The following is a 26,533-nucleotide window of genomic DNA, read 5'->3' on the forward strand; positions in this document are numbered from 1 at the left end:
AATGGTTTTCACGTCTATTGCAGTACATATTTCACTCCTAGGGCAGAAAATACTTTTAAACACGCTCAATTTACATGTGTTTTGAAAAGGTATTACCATGTCATGTAGTGAAGTAAAATGTTGTGTCAATAGGAAATATGGAATAGCAATCATAATCATTTTTATCAATACACTTTGTACTTAAGTGATGATTAAATATTGCATATAAAAATGATTCAAAGAACGATCCGTACGCTCCCTTATTCCTCCCCCACTGTTTGTGCGTTCTGTGTTTTATATATACCGGTACAAATTAGTATATAGTAAACCTTTGTCATCACGTGTTAGCTGTAGGTTTAGCAGTATCACTTGCCGTAAGAAGGACAAAACAGGCGTAAGCACGTGTGCCACATCCTTTTGATTAATATTGCTCAATTAAACGTGGTTGAATGGAACTTAGGGAGCAGAGATGGATACGTTCTCATTGACTAGTGTACTCTCCGATTTACGATTTATTTCATAGGTTTAATCTGAGACCTTCATTTTTTTCTTCGGGAAAAATGGGCAACCCAATATTTCGTTTTTCATTTTCAATACGTTTCATTGTCATACAAAGGCAAACGAAAATTTATTTTGGTTGAAATAAGAAATCTTGACTGGGATGAAAAAAGGTTTGACGGCAAAATAGCAGAAACTCGAACTTTTGAGGTCTTGATATGGGAAAAACTGAAAGTTCGTATTATACTAAAATATTTCGAGACCTTCATAATATACAAGAAAGACTTGGGGATCCTGAAGAATATCAAGACAGTATAATTTATACAGAGTTATTCTATCTTTGTGGTGCCATCCTCGGAATTCATTGGATTACGTTCACATTGGCTCTCCGTACCTAAGACAGCATAACCCGTGGCATTTTAAGGATACCTGGGTGTAACATTTTGTAATTTTCAAAAGAGCTGAACAACTTGTATAACTTATAATGTTGTGTAAATGTTACCGCAGTCATCTGCACGTTCTTTATTCTTTTTGGTGTTTTTCTACTTTCTTTTTTCTTTTTTATAATGATGATTCGTTTTCATTACAGTAATGGTAGACACAACAGCGTTACTTGCGAAATACGGCTCAGGTGTTAAATATTAAACATAATTGTGTGTTCTCTAAAACCAGGCAGTGCAGCGTAAAACCAGCAATCAGTGTACTGCAAAGGATAATAACAGAAAACATACAGCAGATAGGATTTAATGAAAATTATTTAATCATAAAACATAAATGATTTCAAAAACTGCAATCAACAAAAATCCTTAGAACTAGGAAATATTAAAACTTTATAATGAAGAAGGTGGACCAAAATAGTATCTATGCGCGTCAACCCTAATGTAATTTGTAAGTTCTAATGCTGCGCTGTATAAGTGAGGTTGTGCACCCACTGTAATTAACACCACCGGTATCTGTAACATCCACGAAGTTTGTGGCGCCTCGTTTATCGCGATTTTTGGTATTTTTGATGTGTTGCACCGTTTCTAATATCAGAGATAGACAGAGGGCCAGGCACGGTACCGCCCGTGATGCTAATTCCGATTTAAGTGTTATGTAAAGCAGACGCGATTTTCACGTGCATTACCTACATTCCGAATATACGTTTGCCAGATGATAAAGAACCACTTATCCAGAACATGCAACTACTTGTTGTGCTGTCAAAATGTTTATTCATTCGATCAGAGAGTTAAACAAGTTAGAGACATGTCCTATTCTCACTTCCTCCGCCATTAAAACGCTCCGTAGATACGGATAGTTGCCTAACACAGAAAACATGTCATGCTTTTACACTCGGTAGCCTTAAGGTGTCCCCATATATAGGTCCAGCGAGAAATGTCAGGAAACATTATAACACATAATGACAAGTCTCGCGTGACAAAATGTACATTTCTTAGATGGAAAAGTATTTTCCGTTTTCATGACAAACAACAAACTAATTCATGTAAACTTACAACTGTGTCACAGTAAAACTGATGTCATTTTATGTTTGTATCCGGGTGTATGGTACAGTACCCTACACATATCTACCAACCTCAGCCAAGTTTCTGACACAGTAAAACTGATGTCATTTTATGTTGGTATCGGGTGTATGGTACAGTACCCTACACATACCTCCCAACCTCAGCCAAGTGTGTGACACAGTAAAAATGATGTCATTTTATGTTTGTATCCGGGTGTATGGTACAGTGCCCTACACATACCTACCAACCTCAGCCAAGTTTGTGACACAGTAAAACTGATGTCATTTTATGTTTATATCCGGGTGTATGGTACAGTACCCTACACATATCTACCAACCTCAGCCAAGTTTGTGACACAGTAAAACTGATGTCATTTTATGTTTATATCCAGGTGTATGGTACAGTACCCTACACATATCTACCACCCTCAGCCAAGTTTGTGACACAGTAAAACTGATGTTATTTTATGTTTGTATCCGGGTGTATGGTACAGTTCCCTACACATATCTACCAACCTCAGCCAAGTTTCTGACACAGTAAAACTGATGTCATTTTATGTTTGTATCCGGGTGGATGGTACAGTACCCTACACATACCTACCAACCTCAGCCAAGTGTGTGACACAGTAAAACTGATGTCATTTTATGTTTATATCCGGGTGTATGGTACAGTACCCTACGCATATCTACCAACCTCAGCCAAGTTTGTGACACAGTAAAGCTGATGTCATTTTATGTTTGTATCCGGGTGTATGGTACAGCACCCTACACATATCTACCAACCTCAGCCAAGTTTCTGACACAGTAAAACTGATGTCATTTTATGTTTGTACCCGGGTGTATGGTACAGTACCCTACACATACCTAACAACCTCAGCCAAGTTTGTGACACAGTAAAACTGAGGTCATTTTATGTTTGTATCCGGGTGTATCAGTAAACTACACATATCTACCAATCTCAGCCAAGTTTGTGACACAGTAAAACTGATGTTATTTTATGTTTGTATCCGGGTGTATGGTACAGTACCCTACACATACCTACCATCCTCAGCCAAGTTTGTGACCCAGTAAAACTGATGTCATTTTATGTTTATATCCGGGTGTATGGTACAGTACCCTACACATAACTACCAACCTCAGCCAAGTTTGTGACACAGTAAAGCTGATGTCATTTTATGTTTGTATCCGGGTGTATCAGTAAACTACACATATCTACCAATCTCAGCCAAGTTTGTGACACAGTATAACTGATGTCATTTTATGTTTGTATCCGGGTGTATCAGTAACCTACACATACCTACCAACCTCAGCCAAGTCTGTAACCCAGATCGGTGATGCGTTGGAATTACTATTTCGTCGTGGACTGTTATTGTTCGGCCTTTTTCGGATTGTAGAATCGATTTTCTCGATTAACCTCGATTTTTACTGTTTTGGTGGGGTTTTGGTGGGGTTTTGGTGGGGTTTTTTTTTTGCCTACGGTTACTTTGTCAAACTTACACGTAATAGCTATGACGTCATGACGTCTCTAATGCTAAAGAAATATGTTAAATGAAGTAACAGGAACACACACTTTCGTATAACTGAATAACTTCATTTCTAGCAAGTTCTGAACTTTCGTAATTGCGTTCCTCATTTGAAATACATAAACGTCAGAGGAGCTATTATGGGGTGTTGTTGTATAATTTAAAGTTAAGCTTTTATCACGATAATGTATTCAGTATCCGGCAGTCGGGCACCGTTCACTCTAACATCTACCGACACATCCACAGAGCGATCTCAACTGAAGGCCGAAAAATGTACCAGTAATTAGGCGTAACAGGCGTTTTAGCCATTATGCGGTCAGAATAACCGATACAATAATTGTATGACTCTCGTTTTTGCTCCAGTTTTTAATAACAGTGCCAACATACCTGATACTATATTGTACACTGCTTTATTTTGTATACTTACCTATATCAGCCGTATGTATGGCCGCAGTTCAGTACAACAAGTGTTTTTAATTCAGGTCATGAATGGTGGACATATCCATGATCAGCAGCGCCCCCTGGGGAGTTTGACTGACAAGGAACCTTAATTATCCTAAACAAAGTAAGTGATTGGAATGGAAACTGCTGGAGAATGCCAGTGTATCGAGTTAATATTGTAAAAGGTGCCAATTTTTCTAATCACATTTATTTTGTCCCTCTCCGGTGAAACAGTGCCTATATTACTATTGAGTTTGATAATCTGTCCCTAAGACCTCCTCCGTCTGTATCATATTATCTAACCTACACTGTATGTGGTTCATATTTCTGTAAAACGGTCATAGCTTCATCTCCCTTCTTCATAAACACGGGAGATATGGCTTCGTGTTCTATCTGAGGGATCATTTAAACTGGCAGCGTCATACCACTGGTGGCATTCTAGATGATAAGTTTACGACATAATAAGGAAATGTACCTCTGGCGTCNGGGGGGGGGGGGGGGGGGGGGGGGGGGGGGGGGGCAAACTCACACTAAAAAGGCTCTCTTGGCGATCAGAGACTGGACGTAATGGTTCAGGTATGTCTGACACAACAACAATCTGTATATATTCCATCAAACGTTTATATCAGTCTCCTACGTGTTATTTAATTTGTCATCGAACTTGATCTATATACGCGCCGTTTCTATCATCCAACAAAGACGTCACTTTCAGTTATGACACTAAAAGTATCAATTAATATGTTTAGCGTCAAGTAAATTGATGTAAATGATCTTCCGTTCAAAGTCAGCTCTATCGTATTTACGGTTCCAGATGAAGTTCAGCTATATGTTAATGACAATAAGCTGTTTATAGGTAAAGTTCAGCTTCATCCTATTGACGGTTCGTTGTTCCGAGGGAAAGGTCAGCTGTATCTTATTGACGGTTATCTGATCTTAGTTGAAGGTCTTCTATATCTTATTTACGGTCAGCTGTTCCATGGTGAAGGCTAGCTATTTCTTATTAACAGTAAGCTGTTCCTAGGTAAAGGTCAGCTGTGTCTTATTGACGGTTAGCTGTTCCAAGGTGAAGGTCAGCTGTATCTTATTAACAGTTAGCTGTTCCTAGGTAAAGGTCAGCTGTATCTTATTAATAGTTAGCTGTTCCAAGGTGAAGGTCAGCTGTATCTTATTGACGGTAAGCTGTTCAAAGGTTAAAGTCAGCTGTATGTCATTGACCGTTCGTTGTTCCAAGGTAAAGGTCAGATGTATCTTACTGACGGAAAGCTGTTCCGAGGTGAAGGTCAGCTGTATATTATTGACGGTTATCTGTTCTAAGGTGAATGTCATCTGTATCTTATTGACGATCAACTGTTCTAAGATGAAAGTCAGATGTTTCTTTTTGACGGTCCTATGTTCCTAGGTGATGGTCAGCTGTATTTTGTTGACTGCAAGCTGTATTAAGATGAAGGTCAGCTGTATCTTATTGACGGTTTGCTGTTCATAGGTGAAAGTCAGCTCTATCGTATTTACGGTTCCAGATGAAGGTCAGCTATATGTTAATGACAATAAGCTGTTTATAGGTAAAGTTCAGCTGTATCTTATTGACGGTTATCTGATCCTAGTTGAAGGTCTTCTATATCTTATTTACGGTCAGCTGTTCCATGGTGAAGGCTAGGTATTTCCTATTAACAGTTAGCTGTTCGTAGGTAAAGGTCATCTGTATCTTATTGCCGGTTAGCTGTTCCAAGGTTAAGGTCAACTGTATCTTATTAACAGTTAGCTGTTCCTAGGTAAAGGTCAGCTGTATCTTATTGACGGTAAGCTGTTCCGAGGTGAAGGTCAGCTGTATATTATTGACGGTTATCTGTTCTTAGGTGAATGTCATCTGTATCTTATTGACGGTCCTATGTTCCTAGGTGATGGTCAGCTGTATCTCATTGGCGGACAGCTGTTAGGTTGTAAGGGTCAGCTATATTCCATTGACGGTTAGCTGTTCCTATGTGAAGGTCGGCTGCATCTTATGACGGTTAGATGTTCTAAGATGAAGGTCAGCTGCATCTTATTGACAGTAAGCTGTTCCAAGGTGAAGGTCAGCTGTATCTTGTTGACGGTCATATGTTCCTAGGTGATGGCCAGCTGCATCTTATTGACGGTTAGCTGTTCCAAGGTGAAGGTCAGCTGCATCTTATTGACCGTAAGCTGTTCCACGGTGAAGGTCAGCTGTATCTTATTGACGTTCCTATGTTCCTAGGTGATGGTCAGCTGTATCTTAATTTGTTTTAATAATTTGTGTGTACTCTAGCTTCAATTCACCGTGTTTGTCACTGTCTATGGATTACCTCCTTAACGTGTGTCTGGTTTGCACAACTTAAACCCGAATGATATTCTTTTCGTATTTATAAGTGTGCATAGCGTGCAAAATGTGTTCAGAGTAACAGGTATAATGGGAGTGCAACATGGGAACATTATATTGTTGTATTTTTTGTTCAATTCGAATCGTACTCCGCTGGAATGACGTGTTTAGAGAGTCTATTGTTATGTATATGTATACTTGTCTGTGAGACATCTTTTATCTCCTTTACGGTATAAGGGGAAAATAAATCCAATCCGGATAATGGTAATGTTTTCCTTTTTGTGTGTTATTAGTTTGTACATAAACTCAATAGAAGTTGAAAGAATTGTATTTTAATTTTGTCGTGATCGAAGGAATAAAAAGGTGACAGGTGTAGATTACCTTGTCTCTATTTCGTTGTATCCGATACCAACTCGCTAAAGAAACAAAGTGCAGTACACTCTGCGTGTATAAGACACAAAAAAAGTCAAGTATAGAAAGAGGAAATGACGGTTAAACGTGAGTTATCAATAGCGTAGAAATACTAGAAATACCATATGACGTCATTAAGCACAGAATGTTTAGTTTTCGTGGTGAGCTTACTCATTAAGTCGGTAAGGCGATCACGTGACACCAGCACATTCCTGGATAACAAACACATCATCGCAATATGACGATATCACGTGCAACCAGATTAGTTCTGAGGAAAGTGAAGTTATCCGTTTTTAACCAGATATCTGCTCAGTCCTCCGTATATACAGAAAGAGAAGGAATATCGTGCGCCATTTAAATGCTGTAAATTATCGAATGCGAAAACAATAAGTTTAACTGTGTAATGATAGTGATTTTCAATTTAAATAAGAAATGTTTTGGAGACAAATTTAACAGAATTTGAAGATATTATTTTCGGAATCAAAGAATTTGATTTAGTGAATCCTTGTCGTCATTCTTTATTTACTGCCTTCGTGTTTGCGAATGTCGATGATTTAAACACAAATAAATATTAACGTGGACAATTTACCGATCACCTAAAGCACTGACATGAGAAAAGTTGGCGAGGAACATCGATTTCTTGTTATAAACAACTGCATAGATTTTATTTTGTGATGAACATGTCATCATTATCTGTTATCTGTTACGAAATGAATTCACATTTACGTTTAACAGAAATGAAGTTAACTGTACATGAACGATATTTTTTCGAATCCATCAATGATATGTAACTGTATATGGATTGTCAGCGTGCAGCATCAGTCTCGGTAGGCTAGACAGTGTATATGTGGTACAGCCCTAAATCATACATTTTGATCAATTTGGTCCTACCTAGATAGCCCAAAAATTATATCCCAACATCCCTAGTCCTACTTAGTCCTACCTAGACGGTGTAACTAATGTAGTTCATTTCGCTAAACGGCTCTTTGTTAAGTTCATTCCGGTAATTCTGTAGCAATATACTTCCTATTCAAGTAAACGTTTGTAGTCAGTCACTCAGTATACGATGCTGTTTATCAAGCTTATGTGTGACCATGAATCAACTTTTTTTCACCATAAGTTATTATGGCGTCCATTTGATTGTACATGCGGTCTTTTTCCTATTTCTACAGTCTTATTGTCTGTTTTCGACAGTCTTGGTTCTACTTTGAGAGTCCTACAGTCCCAGTTCTACCTAGAAAATACTTTTCCTGCCAAGACTGTCCTTTTCCTTCCTCGGCAACCATATTCCTACTTTGACCAATCTATTTCTACAATAGAAATAAACATTGACAGTCAAATACAAATGGCTTTATATTCTTACATCAACAGTTTATGAGTTGCTTCGGCAGTCGATCAGTCCTACCTCAGTATCCCTACTTTTCTATCCCGGTTGCATCACAATAATAGATGTACCTGTACAAGCTTGCCTTGGTCGGTTATTATATGCACTCGATCGTTTCAGCAGTAATAAAAACATAACAGAACATTAGGCTTCCGTAACAAACATCAGAAAAGGTGATAATGCAATAACACAGTATCAAACCACATACCATTGACCCAATATACCGGTTTGAGGGTCTGACCATTCTATTCTCGTCATTCATCAATTATTGCTCCCTCCCGGTCAGAAAAAGTAATAGACGTTGTAATGACGGACCGCTCCCCGAGTTCTTCCTGTCAAGTTGTGGATTCAGGTCGTCGTCCGTCTGATCAAAGCTGACGTCTCATTGACCTCATTTCTCTGACATCACAAAGTCTCAATAATCTAAAATACTTTCACCAAAACATGGCATACGGGGAGCTTCCGGAAGTATGATTTTGATTGTATTGATGTCGAGCATGAAAATCATTCGCTCCATTGATCAAGGTCGCCATCCAATCTGGCGAATTATACCAGGTGATCTGAAAAACCGATACGACTTGAGCCTGTATATGATTTCTGCCGGTCATACTTTCATTCGCAGATGAATGTCAATGACCATTTTATTGATTGGGTTAGCCTATCAGCTCATACGTGTAGCATTTATGAATGGCACAATGTAATGCATATACATTAATGTTCCTATATAAGTATTACGCGTATGTTTTAACATTGGCGGTACATGTATGTTTTAGTATTGGCGGTACATGTATGTTTTAGTTCTGGCGGTACATGTTTTAGTATTGGCGGTACATGTATGTTTTAGTATTTGCGGTACATGTATGTTTTAGTATTTGCGGTACATGTGTGTTTTAGTATTGGCGGTACATGTATGTTTTAACATTGGCGGTACATGTATGTTTTAGTATTGGCGGTACATGTGTGTTTTAACATGGCGGTACATGTGTGTTTTAGTATTGGCGGTACATGTATGTTTTAAACTTGGCGGTACATGTGTGTTTTAGTATTTGCGGTACATGTGTGTTTTAGTATTGGCGGTACATGTATGTTTTAGTATTGGCGGTACATGTATGTTTTAGTATTGGCGGTACACGTATGTTTTAGTATTGGCGGTACACGTTTGTTTTAGTATTGGCGGGACATGTATGTTTTAGTATTGGCGTTACACGTATGTCTTGGTATTGGCGGTATATGTGTGTTTTAGTATTGGCGGTACATGTGTGTTTTAGTATGGACGGTGTATGTATGTTTTAGTATGGGCGGTGTATGTATGTTTTAGTATTGGCGGTACATGTATTGGCGGTACATGTATGTTTTAGTATTGGCGGTAGACGTTTGTTTTAGTATTGGCGGTATATGTGTGTTTTAGTATTGGCGGTACATGTATGTTTTAGAATTGGCGGTACACGTATGTTTTAGTATGGGCGGTGTATGTATGTTTTAGTAGTTAGTATTGGCGGTACATGTGTGTTTTAACATGGCGGGACATGTGTGTTTTAGTATTGGCGGTACATGTATGTTTTAACATTGGCGGTACATGTATGTTTTAGTATTGGCGGTACATGAATGTTTTAGTTCTGGCGGTACATGTTTTAGTATTGGCGGTACATGTGTGTTTTAACATGGCGGGGCATGGGTGTTTTAGTATTGGCGGTACATGTATGTTTTAGAATTGGCGGTACACGTATGTTTTAGTATGGGCGGTACATGTGTGTTTTAGTATTGGCGGTACATTTATGTTTTAAACTTGGCGGTACATGTGTGTTTTAGTATTTGCGGTACATGTGTGTTTTAGTATTGGCGGTACACGTATGTTTTAGTATGGGCGGTACATGTGTGTTTTAGTATTGGCGGTACATGTGTGTTTTAGTATTTGCGGTACATGTGTGTTAGTATTGGCGGTACATGTTTTAGTATTGGCGGTAAATGTATGTTTTAGTATTGGCGTTACACGTATGTCTTGGTATTGGCGGTATATGTGTGTTTTAGTATTGGCGGTACATGTGTGTTTTAAACTTGGCGGTACATGTGTGTTTTAGTATTTGCGGTACATGTATGTTTTAGTATTGGCGGTACAAGTTTTAGTATTGGCGGTACATGTATGTTTTAGTATTGGCGGTACATGTTTTAGTATTGGCGGTACATGTATGTTTTAGTATTGGCGTTACACGTATGTCTTAGTATTGGCGGTATATGTGTGTTTTAGTATTGGCGGTACATGTGTGTTTTAGTATTTGCGGTACATGTGTGTTTTAGTATTGGCGGTACATGTATGTTTTATTATTGGCGGTACATGTGTGTTTTAGTAGGGGCGGTACATGTGTGATTTAGTATTGGCGGTATATGTGTGTTTTAGTATTGGCGGTACATGTGTGTTTTAGTATTTGCGGTACATGTGTGTTTTTGTATTGGCGGTTCATGTGTGTTTTAGTATGGGCGGTACATATGTGTTTTAGTATTGGCGGGACACGTATGTTTTAGTATGGGCGGTGTATGTATGTTTTATTATTTGCGGTACATGTGTGTTTTAGCATTGGCGGTACATGTGTCTTTTAGTATTTGCGGTACATGTGTGTTTTTGTATTGGCGGTTCATGTGTGTTTTAGTATGGGCGGTACATGTGTGTTTAAGTATTGGCGGTACACGCATGTTTTAGTATTGGCGGTACCTGTATGTTTTTGTTCTGGCGGTACATGATTTAGTATTGGCGGTACCTGTATGTTTTTGTTCTGGCGGTACATGATTTAGTATTGGCGGGATATGTGTGTTTTAGTATTTGCGGTACATGTATGTTTTATTATTGGCGGTAAATGTGTGTTTTAGTATTTGCGGTACATGTATGTTTTAAGCTTGGCGGTACATGTGTGTGTTAGTATTGGCGGTACACATTTGTTTTAGTATTGGCGGGACATGTGTGTTTTAGTAGTGGCGGTACATGTATGTATGTTTTATTATTGGCGGGACATGTGTGTTTTAGTATGGGCGGTGTATGGATGTTTTAGTATTGGCGGTACCTGTATGTTTTTGTTCTGGCGGTACATGATTTAGTATTGGCGGTACACGTATGTTTTAGTATGGGCGGTGTATGTATGTTTTAGTATGGGCGGTGTATGTATGTTTTAGTATTGGCGGTACATGTATGTTTTAGTATGGGCGGTGTATGTATGTTTTAGTATTGGCGGTACATGTGTGTTTTAGTATTGGCGGTACATGTGTGTTTAAGTATTGGCGGTACACGTATGTTTTAGTATGGGCGGTGTATGTATGTTTTAGTATTGGCGGTACATGTGTGTTTTAGTATTGGCGGTACATGTGTGTTTTAGTATGGACGGTGTATGTATGTTTTAGTATGGGCGGTGTATGTATGTTTTAGTAGGGGTGTTATAGTCCTCGAAATCCATGGGATGCCCTCTCGATGTACTACTTTACTTATATCCTCTCTGCACCCCATTAAATATGTCATCAATAAATCTAAGGATTGCTGTATACTATTTGTATATGCATCAAAGACATCAGGCAAGTCTACTTTATTATGACGTACTCCCTAGGTGCAGAGATGGTATTGGTGAGAGCGGTAGCCTTGTAATTCAATGATGGGTTTATACACAGACAATGTACCTATTTAAGGTGTTGTAATGTTGCAACCCCGACTGGTCCCTTTGTCAAGATATGACTATACACAAATAATATACGTATTAAACGTGTCGTAACGTTTCAACCCCGTCTGGTCCCTTTGTCATGTTATGACTATACACAAACAATGTACGTATGTCTAACGTGTCGCACCGTTCCAGGACCGACTGGTCCCTTTGTCAAGCAATGACCTACACAAACAATGTACGTATTAAACGTGTCGCAACGTCTCAACCCCGACTGGTCCCTTTGTCAAGCAATGACTATACACAAATAATATACGTATTAAACGTGTCGTAACGTTTCAACCCCGTCTGGTCTCTTTGTCATGTTATGACTATACACAAACAATGTACGTATGTCTAACGTGTCGCACCGTTCCAGGACTGACTGGTCCCTTTGTCAAGTTATGCCTATACAAAAACAACCTACGTATTAAACGTGTCGTAACGGTTCAACCCCGTCTGGTCTCTTTGTCATGTTATGACTATACACAAACAATGTACGTATGTCTAACGTGTCTCACCGTTCCAGGACCGACTGGTCCCTTTGTAAAGCAATGACTATACACCAATAATATACGTATTAAACGAGTCGCAACGTCTCAACCCCGCCTGGTCCCTTTGTCAAGCAATGACCTACACAAACAATGGACGTATTAAACGTGTCGCAACGTCTCAACCCCGACTGGTCCCTTTGTCAAGTTATGCCTATACAAAAACAATGTACGTATTAAACGTGTCGCAACGTCTCAAGACCGACTGGTCACTTTGTCAAGCTATAACTATAAGGGACCAGTCGATCTTGAAACGTTGCGACGCTTTGAATACGTATAATTTTTGTGTATAAAGTAAAACGTTGATATTACATATTTCCAAACTGATTAATCTTATTGAAGGTTTTAGCATATTCTTTAGTAAAGGGACATTACTGTTACTAGGGCCACATAAAGTCACAGGAAAAGGTGTTTAAAATGATAGGGTCACTCAATCTCCATTTTATAACGTCATCTCACTGAAAGTCCTAACATACACACATGCANGGGCCCCCCCCCCCCCCCCCCCCCTCGCGCACATTATTATGTCTGCAGACTAACCATTTCTTTCGGAATCAAAGAGAAAAGAAAGCATCGGGAAGGTGTGTCCCAATGGGGTTTATATAACGACACTTTTGTGAGAATGTGAAAGGAGTATGTCCAGTGGTGACATACATCAAACGGTATTATTATCGACATCCAAGTGTCTATAAACTAATAGAATTATTTACCTGTAAAAGTGTTAAATCTTTAAATAGACTGGGTAAATATGTGTTGCACGCTTCCTCTAAAAGGAAAATTCTCCTCGCTCAGTAGTGATATTATATTAAAACATTATTTGAAACTACTTTGTTATAAGTGTACATGTATAATAATAGTTATTTAATATTCGTTAATAGCGCGCTAAATAGTACTTTAATGACATCCCATGGTTCTTTCTGGCTGTTTGAAGTTATATGTAGTGTTTTCATTATGATGTCATCCTTTCATGTCGTCACATATATACAGGTAGTAAAGTCACACATATGATTATATTGTTATATACTTCTCACAACTTTACGAAAAATCATGCTGTAAAACTGCAAGTGATATCATTATTACATGTCTGTAGGCATATATATATTTGAATGGAATTGTCCTCCGCCATCTTGTACATCACACATGAATTTTGAATATTTAATTATGTATGTTTGTAACCTATATGCTGTATTGCATTTGGATATATTTACATTCTGTATGCTTAGACCGATTGACAAAAATTACATTCATAAATGCATAACACAGGTGTTCATAGAATCTCAGCACGTGGGAACTGATAGTAACCTGATCACACTGCGTAGTAATACACTACAAAAACTACTCACTCGGAACGACCGACCTAGATGCTTAATTCTTACATCTTAAAATATTATTGAACTGTGCTTTGTGAAATATCCACGTATTCACGTGTCCTGTGCTACAAATAAACATTGAATATGGAACTACATTTTGTTGTGTTATTGTTGTTGACGGTTGCTAAGATCTCTCACGATAGTGTCACATTTCCCCGCGAAAAAACACTGTTCTCGCCACTGCGTTGCACCCGTGTATAAGCAGGAACAAACCCTGTTTATTTGTTTTATTCGTTGTTATATCGATCCACTGAAAGGATTCGTCAATGTAAATATAAGGAATGATATTTATTTTTTCAACATTTATGAGGTCATAACAACAATGGGTTTTTGGACATATTTTACATGAATCGCTAACGCGATTCATTCAATATGTCCATAAACCCATTGTTGTTATGACCTCATAAATGTTGAAAAAATAAAAATCATTCCTTAAATAATAAAACTTGAAAACTTGATGGAAACGGTTGACAATATTCATCCGGTAATTTGATCAATTGTTCCTAGCTCCTCTTTAGTAGTGTAAGGCTCTCTTACACTACTAAACCCACACATGTCGGTAAACGTTGTGTATATTTAATGGTGAAAGTATCGTAAGAAATGGCCTGTCGAGTCGTACAAAGATTTCTCGTACTAATGTCCTTCAAAGGGAAATTCCGCTTGTCTGGATGACGTCACCTTTGGCGGACGTGCGAGATGCGGTTATGTTAGATAGGCCTCGTAATGAAGTGCATTCCAATAATAAAACCTAGTTAACAAACCGGTGTTTGTTGTTAAACATTACACTGTAAAAAAGTTATAGAAAAATCAGATTATTTTTAGCCTTGCTATATCCTGTGTGATTGGAAAACCGTTTCATCGCTCCATAAAATGGGCGATGTGCTTCCGGTTGCATTCTGCTGCTAATTCAAGCGACATAGGAAATGTCTAGTTCATTCTAATTCGTCTTCGGAATCAGTGACATGAAATCCGGAACGTTAGAAATTTCCTGATCACGATGTAGAACCTAATGGCAAAGGAGATATCTGGTCTAAACACGGAATCAACATTACCACTGAACTTTATTGCTGTTGCGAGAATGACTGCTCGCATACCAGGAAGCAAGGTTGACGGGAATGGTGTTGTGTGGAGTAAGTACAAGGGTGAACGGCAAAAGAATTCCTGCCATGCGCCAAGGGGAGGAAGAAGGGTAAAAAGAGACATTACCAAGAATCGAGGGAGGAGCATTGGGGACGCAGCTAGATTATTGGCGGCAAATATCGGGAACAGCAATCAAAATCCTTGCCTGTTGACAATTTACCACTAGATGGTAGCATGCGTCATTTGCTAGTTCAAGCAAGGTGCCACTAGGTCCTACAGTTATTTCCTGATACGAACCGTTCAATCTTCATAAATGATGACAAATGGCGTTTAATACAAAGATCAGCTACAATACTCCATACAATCTATCTGGTTCCCTGTCTTCCGGATCAGTTACCAGACATTCAAACACGTGCAAAACTGAGGTTTTCGGACAACACGCGACCTTGGACTTGCGCGAATGTTCGCTTAGTAAAGGATATTCAATACGTCATGTCACTGTTCGCTATTCAAGTAAAGCCGAGGAAATAATCAACAAATGTATTTTATATACACCATTGTTAGAGGCTTCTCTGGGGAAAGCTCACAACTATCCAGTAACTCGAGCAGGACACCTGACACATACTGGTACCCATAGTAGAGCCACAGTTACGGGGGCCTCATATAGGTCGGCATGGTATTGCTTGCGTGAAGCCCACTCCTCCGTCATTCAATTTGATACCGATGTTAATATCTATAAAATAATGAACTTTTGTGATGGTGAATGTCATGTGAGAAAAACTGAAAATGTGATAAAGCCACGCATAGCCGATATCAACACGATTTTACAGTTACAAACCACATCATATTTAGCATTACAAAAGTCCATAACTGTTTTAGTCTGTCCTTTATAAGGAATTTAAAAAATAAATGAATAAATGATTGAACTTCTTATAATTGGATTATTTGTATAACTAAGTTTTCTGTCACTTATATCGAAGGTTCCTGATCGTACTGATCGGCTTATTTTAAAAAACCATCTGAACAACACAATATGGTTTTAATGTTAAAACATAGCGAAATATGTATTAAATTTTAAATGTGTTTATTAGCTATGTGTTTAAATATTTGTTTAAGATCAATGCCCCAAAAGTCTGTACTCGGAAATAAATTTTCACTGGGGAAAAATTCCTGTCTCCACGACTTCCTGAAATTGGTGGCGTGTTTAAATGCCGACAATTTTGATTTGATCAAATATCAAGTATTTGATAAGTAATTTATACGAAACACCATTATTTAATCAATATGATAAGTATGTCTATAAATATATCACGTGGTAATGTCATGCTCAAATATATTCATCAAGTATAACTTGCTTATAGCATGCAAACTATGTCTGTGTCAACGTCACGTGACAACAACATCCCAATACATACGTACCTGTATCTCTTTAACTACAAAATGTACGTGCAAGTAACAATATGCCCAAATATGGCTTTGGACGTATAACTATAAATAAACCTTCGGACCGGATGTTTATTATTACAAGCAAAGGTACATAGTACTAGATAAGGATATATAAATATGTTTTATAACTAACTCTGCAGGCGCTCGCTCTGATAAGCTCGTGCTGTTGCTACCTTGTCGAGCAACAGTAGTGTCCTTACTAACTATATCTTTATTTGTGGTGTTGTGTGATATACCTTGCTATTTAGGTTTGGCGTATTAACTGTTATAAAACCAGTAAACATAGAGGGAGTTGATACAGTGAATGGATGTACGGTTTTCACATTAATCTTCAAATATAAACACGGTACTTCTTAGATAAAAGACACATCTGAATTTATATCACTGGTAAGTGAGGTAGCAATCACTGATCGATCCCCCTAGTATCAGGAAATCAAACCCCGGTCAAGAAATGACTGGGTTTACGTACGTATTCCCTGAACTTGCCTCACACAACACACAAAGGGGTTAATTAGTCTGAATGGCTGGGATCACTGGGCAATGCATTTTCATTGAACGTGGATCTGTTTGGTTTAGTTGTGGTCGATTCCAGGATTTATATCAACATTGGCCAAACAGTCCGATTAGAACTTGACCAACGCTTTATAGCACGAGTTATATATAATATGTTACGATACTGACCAGAATATATTATTGATGTTGACAATTGAATACGATCGTCAGTAAATGGCCTGTCACTTAGTCAATCGGGAGGTATCATCTAGCCTATCAACTCATTTATCATTTGATCCCCAGTCTCTGAAGCATGGCTTCTGGATCCCGTCAGTGATGTTGGACATAGATATAGGACGACCTAAACTAATTAATGACAGATCGCGGGCGGTCAATATCTGTAGTCATTACAAAAATGGCCGGCTCTTATTCTGACGACAGCTGACCTTCTTCTCTATTTATGATGACAGTTGATGTTATTCTCGAATTGTGACAACAAATTATTACTACTCTTACCAAGGAGTCATGATTCCTTACTTCTCGAACCATGACGACAACTGACCTACTGCCATCTCAAACCATGACGACAACTAACCCATTTCCCGAACCATGACGACAGCTGACCTACTTCTCAAACCATGACGACAACTAACCCACTTCTTGAACCATGACGACAGCTGACCTTCTTCCCGAACCATGACGACAGCTGACCTACTTCTCAAACCATGACGACAACTAACCCATTTCTTGTACCATGACGACAGCTGACCTTCTTCCCGAACCATGACGACAACTGACCTACTTCTCAAACCATGACGACAGCTGACCTCCTTTTCAAACCATATATAGATGTCCGGATGGAATCTTAAAAGCCATTGATCTATCCATTTTTGGAGTTGATCTAGATCATCCTATAGATTTATATACTCGTTATAAATGTAAATTTTAGTATCATCTGCGAACAAGAACGTTGTTGCTTTAATAAATTCCGGAAGGTCATTAATATAAATTACAAAGAGAGTCGGCCCTAAAACGCTTCCCTGAGGGATACCACTTGTTACCTCCATCCATTTTGACATTTCTCCGTTTACCGATGCTCGCTGTTCCCGGTTAGTTATGAAACTATATTTACATTTGCATGGCATTGTCACTATATAGCCTCTTTGAAAGCTGTGTCGTTGATGGGACTTTAATTACCATGCAGCACGAGACACAATTCTTAGCGTAATAATACAACACTGACCGGAACTACAATATCCAATGTAAATAAACATGACGGTTGTTGAAATATCGCTGGGCATTGTGAGACTTGACAATCTAATTGTAAATTTATGTGCAAAAGGAAAAAGAAAAGAAAAAATACTTTTATTACAACAAAAACAAGACCAAGGTCTGCAATATCATACAAAATGCACATCGGTTGAAATCACCAATGCCGGAAATGGAAACAATTTTAACGCTCATTCAATTTATCAGAAATATCGTCTGTTACACTGCACTGATCAACAGGGGTTCGTTACAACTGTCTGAAATACACATATTCTATAGACCTACTGACAAATATGTTACAGACCTACTGATATGAGTCACAGTACATAAACATTTCAGACATTTGTAACGAACCCCTGTGCTCCGTCGCAAGATCACTCACTTCAAACGCTATCAGTTTCACGGCTCTCGCAGCCACGGTTTCCTCAGTTTCTGACGACATGTCAAATAACGAGGATGTTATAGAATCTACCGACTGTAATCAGATTCCCATACAATCAACAAATAAATTCACTGGATTCTTCACAAAATGAGCAAAGAGAAAAGTTCGATTTAACTTCCAAAAATAACTCCCTCGTGGAGGGCAAGGTCGGATTTACGGTGTTCACTGTATCTATTGCACCCATTTGATGATTTCTGGTGATAATGCGTTTGATTTTAATTTGCTGATGAGCCGTAGATGTGGGACTGTGTCAAATGCTTTCATGAAGTCCAAGTATATTGTTTGTATTGATCCTCCTTGGTCGATAACTTCTGTCCACTCATCAATAACCTTCAGCAACTATAAAATAGTTGACCTTCCTTTAACGAATCTATATTGATGTTTACTTAGAAGAATGTGTTTTTCTATATGAGCCATTATTCTTGTCCTTACAATCTTTTCCTTAGTTTTACATATTACGCATGTCAAACTTACTTGCCTATAATTTCCTGGCATCCTATTGTCCCCTTTTTCTGTATTTCAATTATCTGACCTTCCTTCCAGCTTACAGGAAGTTTTCCTGTTTCCAATGAACAGTTAAATATTTCGCATAAAGGGGTCTTTAATCTGTCCGCTGTTTCTTTCAATACTTTCGGGTGAATATTATCTACTTCTGGTGATTATGTGGGATTCAATGTTTTTAAAATGTTAAATACTTCTAGCTCTGATATTTCAGTAGTAATGTATGGACTCCCTATGGTAAGGTCTCTCAGTACTGGTATACAACCTTGTGGTTTGACCGTGAAAACACCTGAGAAATAGTCTGCTAATGCGCTATTGTAGTTTCGTTTCCACTCTTAATGTGCAGCTCTGGGATTCCTGATTTTGATTTCGTTTTGGAGCTGGCATATCTCCAAAACTGCTTGGGGTTAGTCTTAACCTCTGTCGCGATATCCTTTTCTATAGTTCTTTTGCATTTCCTTACCAAAGTTTCTACATTGTTTCTTCGTTGTACTTCCCTATTTCCCTTGTTTTAAGATATCTCTGCAAGCTCCTGTGTTTCTGTTTTATAGCCTGACCAGTTTGATTATCTAGAGGTTTCTGTTTTTTCTTTGTTTCTCGTTTGCTTTTTGGAATATGTCTATTGCGGATTTAATTATCTTCTGAAACATTTCGCATTTTGAACTTGTGTCCGATGCGCGGCTTATTATTTACTTCCAGTCTATCGATAGTTCTTTTCTAATTTGTTCGTGATCCCCTTTGTTGTAATTATACTTAGTTGTTTTGCTAAATCTGTGTGTTTTTGTACAGTTCAATTCAACAAAACAGTGCCGTGAACACTCTTTCCTAGTCCGCTATTTATTTCAATGTTACTGATCGTATCTTGTTCGATTGTGAATATCAGATCTGAAATGCTGGGCTCGTTATTGGCTCTTATTCCTGTAGGATTCTTTATGTGTTGAAATAGAAATGCATCTTTGGCCGATTCGAGGAATTTATATTCCAAACGTTTTGCTCCTCTAGACGGAATCCACTGATTCCAATCTATATTTATTAAATTAAAGTCCCCCATTATTATTAAGTGTGATGTTTTTACTTCCACTATATCGGTAAGTAGCGCGCATAAATCCATATTATTTTCATCTACGCTGTTTGGACTCCTATAGAGTCCTCCGATTGTTATGGTGTTTCCTTTATCAAGGTTAATTTTAATCCGTAATTGTTCATTAAATGTTTTGTTAATTGATATTTCCTTGGCTCCTAGATTGTCCCGTGTATAGGATGATTCCTCTCGATCCATGTTCTTGTTCCATCTCCCCGGGAAATACTTCGATATCCAACTCGGACTTGTTTATTCGGTACCTTGACTTTTTAGGAAAAGCCTCGACTTCTCCAATGATATCTAACTTCTCCTCTCTGATTATAGATTTTTGTTATACATCCTAATTTATCCTTATGCGTTATTCTTTTCTGGCTGCCAACCGGACGATCTTCCTGTTCCACGGTGGCCCTCTTATCCGGTGTATGAATTCCCCCGATTCTTTCCTTTCTCTACATTTTGCCTCTTAAGGCGGTTTCCTCTTCCCGTTCCTATTTTGTGAGATCATCGCTGATGTGGATGCCATTGTATTTATCGTTGTTCTTTAATGCAGATAAAAGCGGCCATTAATCATCATATAGAACAGTGTTGATACTAGATACATAGTACACGAATCTCTAAACCTGTATTATATATATTTACGTCCTCACTCAAATTGAGGTACCCCGATGGAAAACCCGTTTTGTCGGGAAGGTTACGCACACATTTTCACATCCAATCAGGAAACGAGCCCGGCCTACTTGGTGAGTGGCGAGCGCGCTATCCACTTCGCCAGCCCATCACCATTATTCCATAGTGACGTCACCGTATGTTACACCAATGTTTCGTCCTTTAACTACACACATACTAAATGAGGTGGGTATTATCTAATGGTTTCTATATCACAGTAACTAGGTGGTTCATCGATATATGTATTTACCCCTAATATCTTTATAATGAGTTGTTTAATGTCGGAAATGAATGTTCTCCGCTTGCCGATTCTATTGTTATACTGTTCAAAATGACAATACGCGAAAGGACGAGTGTGATAGCGTGATGCTGGTTCAACTGACGACCAAACCTGCAGTCAAATGACCTGTCAGGGGGCGCCGTTCGGGTATCGTGACCCTTCTTTTTAAGTGAAACATACGTATTGTGGAGAAAGCTGGCCTGGCGTTGCAGGACTTGTTTTATTAGGCGCTGCTTCGACTACGTACGGTTGACGAATGTAACAAAATGGCAAGACGTCTAAAGTATCACATTAACATTCCAATGAACGTTACGAAGGTATTAAATAAAAATAAAAAATTCAAAACAGAAGAGTTACTATTGATCAGTTAATAATCAGCAAATTGTAGAAAGCAACAACAAAAATGGAAAAGAAAACAAAAACATGTTTTGCCACTAAGGCCTTTAAAGACAACATTGGGATGTAACACCAATTTAGCCAAATATACGACAATAGCTGTTTTATATGATACATTGTGTATCGAAAGATGATATGGCCTTGTGTATGGTCTCTCTTGCAGACAACGTAACATATAAACGATTTGAACAAGTGACAGTATGTACTTTTCACAAAACAAAAGTTTTATCAGTGACAAAATATCGTTCCAATCGGTTATTCTCGAGAATTACCGGAAATGCCCGAAGATATTCGATTGTTATAGCTTTCACATGTTGTTGCGTTTCAAAGTTTTGATATCTTAATCTGTCAATGACATACCGGTATTTAAACAACATTCTGTGTAAAATACATGATTTTGTATATTTTCTGTTTAAAAACATGTTTTGGTATTTTGTTTTTTTCTTAAAAATACGTGTCAGCGTCTTTATCGATTAAACATGTTTTCGTATGTTATTTTCTATAAAAAAAAAAAACAATTTTGCAAGTCTTCTCTTTGGAACACATATTTGATATCCTTATCTCTAAACGATGTATCCGCATTCTACATGCATATTGGAGAGATCCGTCAAAAGTTGGAGGAAGTTAAACCAAGTCTGATACATTTAACTCAACACAAGAGCCACACTCCCGAGATATCGTCTGTTATGTAACAAAACCGCTTCGTAGATTTAATAAAATTATGCACCAATACATACCGCACGTGTTATCATAACAACGGGTGGAAGTCAAACACGTGCGTATAAGTTTGGATTCGTTTTAAGATTTGACAGTTATCTGTCGAATCTTCAATTTAGAGTTCCTGGCCCCTTTTTGAGCGTTTCAAACCAGTGTTTTGGGTCTAGTGAGATCATGCCGAATGTGTGTTTTATGATGACGGTATGAGGTCTGCTAACGGTCTTTGAATCATTAGTCTACTATTTTTGGGAGATTTTTAGGAGATTTTATAAGAGGAAATTGCACGTGCAAAATAAGAAAGAAAGATATCACTATCATAAAACATTAACTTCAATTGATACTGTATAAGTCCGCTATCTCTCGCCGGACATGATAAAAACTCACACAGTGGCTCTGTATATCAGTATAATTATGACGATACGTTACAATCAGCGACTGGAAGGAAACTTTGCACTTAAAGACGGAGGAAACCTTACGTACCCATCTGATTTTAATAGAGCGGCCATATTATATCTGTTTTTCTACTTCCTCTACGCAAATAGGCACGGTCGAATGCAGAAGGACAAAACTAGAAAGAATGTCGACACTTTTAAAAAATAAAAAAAATGCGCCAAAAGTGTCAACAAAGAAGTACTTACCAGAAACTGTCAAAACACAAGGCATATTCAGAAAGCGTCAACTCAAAGCAGTGTTGACACTACTTTTTCCTTTTGTGTTGACACTGCTTTGTTCTCTTGTGTTGACACTGCTTTTTCCTTTTATGTTGACACTGCTTTGCTATTTTTGTGTTGACACTGCTTTGGTCTTTTCTGTTGACATTGTTTTGTCCTTTTTTGTTCACAGTGCTTTGTCCTTTTGTGTTGATACTGCTTTGTTCTCTTGTGTTGACACTGCTTTGTCCTTTTGTGTTGACACTGTTTTGTCCTTCTGTGTGACACTGCGTTTTGTATTGACACTTCTTTGTCTTTTTGTGTTGGCACTACTTTGTCGGTTTGTGTTGACACTGCGTTTTGTGTTGACTCTGCTTTGTCCTTTTGACACTGCTTTGTCTTTTTGTGTTGACACTGCTTTGTTCTTTTGTGTTGACACTGTTTTGTTCTTTTGTGTTGACACTGCGTTTTGTGTTGACTCTGCTTTGTCCTTTTGTGTTGACACTGCTTTGTTCTTTTGTGTTGACACTGCTTTGTCATTTGTGTTGACACTGCTTTGTCCTTTTGTGTTGAGACTGCGTTTTGTGTTGACAGTTTCTGGTAAGTACGACTTTGTTGACACTTTTGGCGTAATTTTTAATTTTTAAAAGTGTCGACATTCTTGCTGGTTTTGTCCTTCTGCATTCGACCGTGCCGTGCCTATTTTTGCGTAGAGGAAGTGGAAAAACAGATATAGTATGGCCGCTCTATTAAAATCAGATGGGTACGCAAGGTTTCCTCCGTCTTTAAGTGCAAAACAGAGCCACTGTGTGAGTTTTTATCATGTCCGGCGAGATATAGCGGACTTATTTTTAAAAAGGCAATACTTGGAAATTGCAGCCTTCGCTGGTGAAATACATGTTCACCCAGTATGAATTTCGCCCTTCACGTTTTATTTCTATGTGTATTATATTGTTTATCAATGTTCGCTGTAATGATTAATGCGCTCTACCTAAGGAGGGCAAAAAAGGCGAAAATTTCCCGGTTTACGGTATTCTTCATTTTCAGTTCCGTTGCAAAATCCTTCTAACAAGTGTCGCCAACCTATACTGCATACCAAACAGCTTTTATCTAAGTCCGAACTGGACAATGCCAATCACATACACTTGTACCTCGGATAAGTGGTGAATATATCACGAGATAACAAATACTGTGTAACCACAAACTCTCACTCAGCAAATTAACCACATAAAACTTCAAGCGCTTAATGATGTTAGTGCAATGTTTCTTTAAGAAAAACATTGATACTAGAGATAGGAAGAAACTGAAAATAAATCGAAATTTTGTCTTCATCATGGTAAGAACTGTATTAAATGTTTTAAGTGCTGACAATGCAAGAAAGGGAGCTAGAAAGTGCTATGTCTATAGGTGAAATTACTATTTAAAATCTGAAAATCGATAGATAAGGATCTTCTTAAATAATTGTTTTTATTTCACATGTTCAACAAGCCGAAATAAGGCAGCATTATTGTTGGAGTCATAAAATGATCATTGATAAACCTAGTCGAAGGTGTTCAAATCGCATCTGGCAACCGCGGCGACAGTAAAATAAATAACCAAAACGGGAATGAAATCTAATAATAGGCTGAAGGAACTAGCAAACAGCGAAAGCCCTGAAAACTATTAACTTTAACTGTTGCATACAGACGATCAAACGGAGATACAAGTTGTCTTTGAAATCACAAGTATTTTTTGTATGAGCACAATGTTACTGTTGGCATCTTGGATGAAGCAATATCATCCTGAACGAGAAGCCATATCGAGATCTTTCTGAGCCAGAGGCAATAACGGTAAGAGAATCTGAAATTAATTTGGACAATCATTGGGAAAAGTTTGAAATGAAATTTAATAATCTAGCTAGCTACACCAACAGAGGTGACTTTTAAAATCAATATTAAATTTTTATGATATGAACATAGCTATTTGCAATACCTGCGTCAGTTAAGAATCCCTATAATGAATGCTGTGCCTGATTAATCTCATAACCCATCAATGGTAAATAAGCCGTGATGTCTCGAAATACAACTGTGCTTATTTTCATTATAAATAGATCTAGTTGTCATGTACAACTATATATGTTTTTATTATAAATAGGTCTAGTTGTCAACATGTAAAACTGTGTTTATTTTTTATAAATAGGTCTAGTTGTGTCGATGTACAACTGTGCTTATTATATAATAAATAGGTCTAGTTGTGTCGATGAACAGCTGTGCTTATTATATAGTAAATAGGTCTAGTTGTGCCGATGTACAGCTGTGCTTATTTTATAATAAATAGGTCTAGCTGTGTCGATGTACAACTGTGCTTATTTTATAGTAAATAGGTCTAATTGTGTCGATGTACAACTGTGCTTATTTTATAGTAAATGGGTCTAGTTTTGTCGATGTACAACTGTGCTTATTTTATAGTAAATAGGTCTAGTTGTGTCGATGTACAGCTGTGCTTATTTTATAGTAAATAGGTCTAGTTGTGTCGATGTACAACTCTGCTTATTTAATAATAAATATGTCTAGTTGTGTCGATGTACAACTGTGCTAATTATATATTTAGTAGGTCTAGTTGTGTCAATGTAAAACTGTGCTTATTTTATAGTAAGTAGGTTTAGTTTTTCATAGTAAGTAGGTCTAGTTGTCGATGTACAAATGTGCTTATTTTAAAGTAAATAGGTCTAGTTGTGTCGATGTACAGCTGTGCTTATTATATAATAAATAGGTCTAGTTGTGTCGATGTACAACTGTGCTAATTATATATTTAGTAGGTCTAGTTGTGTCAATGTAAAACTGTGCTTATTTTATAGTAAGTAGGTTTAGTTTTTCATAGTAAGTAGGTCTAGTTGTCGATGTACAACTATGCTTTTTTTTTAGTAAGTAGGCCTAGTTGTGTCGATGTACAACTGTGCTTATTTCATAGTAAGTAGGTCTAGTTGTCGATGTACAACTGTGCTTTTTTTTTAGTAAGTAGGCCTAGTTGTGTCGATGTACAACTGTACTTATTTCATAGTAAGTAGATCTAGTTGTGTCGATGTACAGCTGTGCTTATTTCATAGTAAGTAGGCCTAGTTGTGTCGATGTACAACTGTGCTTATTTTATAGTAAGTAGATCTAGTTGTGTCGATGTACAACTGTGCTTATTTCATAGTAAGTAGATCTAGTTGTGTCGATGTACAGCTGTGCTTATTTCATAGTAAGTAGGTCTAGTTGTCGATGTACAAATGTGCTTATTTTATAGTAAATAGGTCTAGTTGTGTCGATGTACAACTCTGCTTATGTTATAGTAAGTAGGTCTAGTTGTGTCGATGTACAACTGTGCTTATTATATAATAAATAGGTTTAGCTGTGTCGATGTACAACTGTGCTTATTATATAGTAAAAAGGTTTAGTTGTGTCGATGTACAGCTGTGCTTATTTTATAGTATATATGTCTAGTTGTGTAGATGTACAACTGTGCTTATTTTATAGTAAGTAGGTCTAGTTGTGTCGATGTACAACTCTGCTTATTTAATAATAAATATGTCTAGTTGTGTCGATGTAAAGCTGTGCTTATTTAATAATAAATATGTCTAGTTGTGTCGATGTACAACTGTGCTAATTATATATTTAGTAGGTCTAGTTGTGTCAATGTAAAACTGTGCTTATTTTATAGTAAGTAGGTTTAGTTGTGTCGATGTACAACTGTACTTATTTTATAGTACATAGGTATGGTTGTGTCGATGAACAGCTGCGCTTATTTTATAATAAATATGTCTAGCTGTGTCGATGTACAACTGAGCTTATTATATAGTAAGTAGGTCTAGTTGTGTCGATGTGC

At 37.7% G+C, this 26,533-nt stretch overlaps 1 protein-coding gene across 1 annotated transcript in view; it reads left to right on the forward strand.

Moving 5' to 3' along the window:
* LOC110459794 (orexin receptor type 2-like) overlaps positions 1 to 26,533 on the forward strand; it is a 171,634-nt gene that overhangs the window by 123,542 nt on the left and 21,559 nt on the right. Inside the window, exon 3 of the mRNA XM_021512242.1 lies at positions 3,984 to 4,066. The gene's annotated coding sequence lies outside the window, so the exon portion shown is untranslated. The remainder of the gene's footprint in view (positions 1 to 3,983; positions 4,067 to 26,533) is intronic.

This window comes from Mizuhopecten yessoensis, unplaced genomic scaffold, assembly GCF_002113885.1.
Source record: "Mizuhopecten yessoensis strain PY_sf001 unplaced genomic scaffold, ASM211388v2 scaffold10225, whole genome shotgun sequence".
Lineage (NCBI taxonomy): Eukaryota > Metazoa > Mollusca > Bivalvia > Pectinida > Pectinidae > Mizuhopecten > Mizuhopecten yessoensis.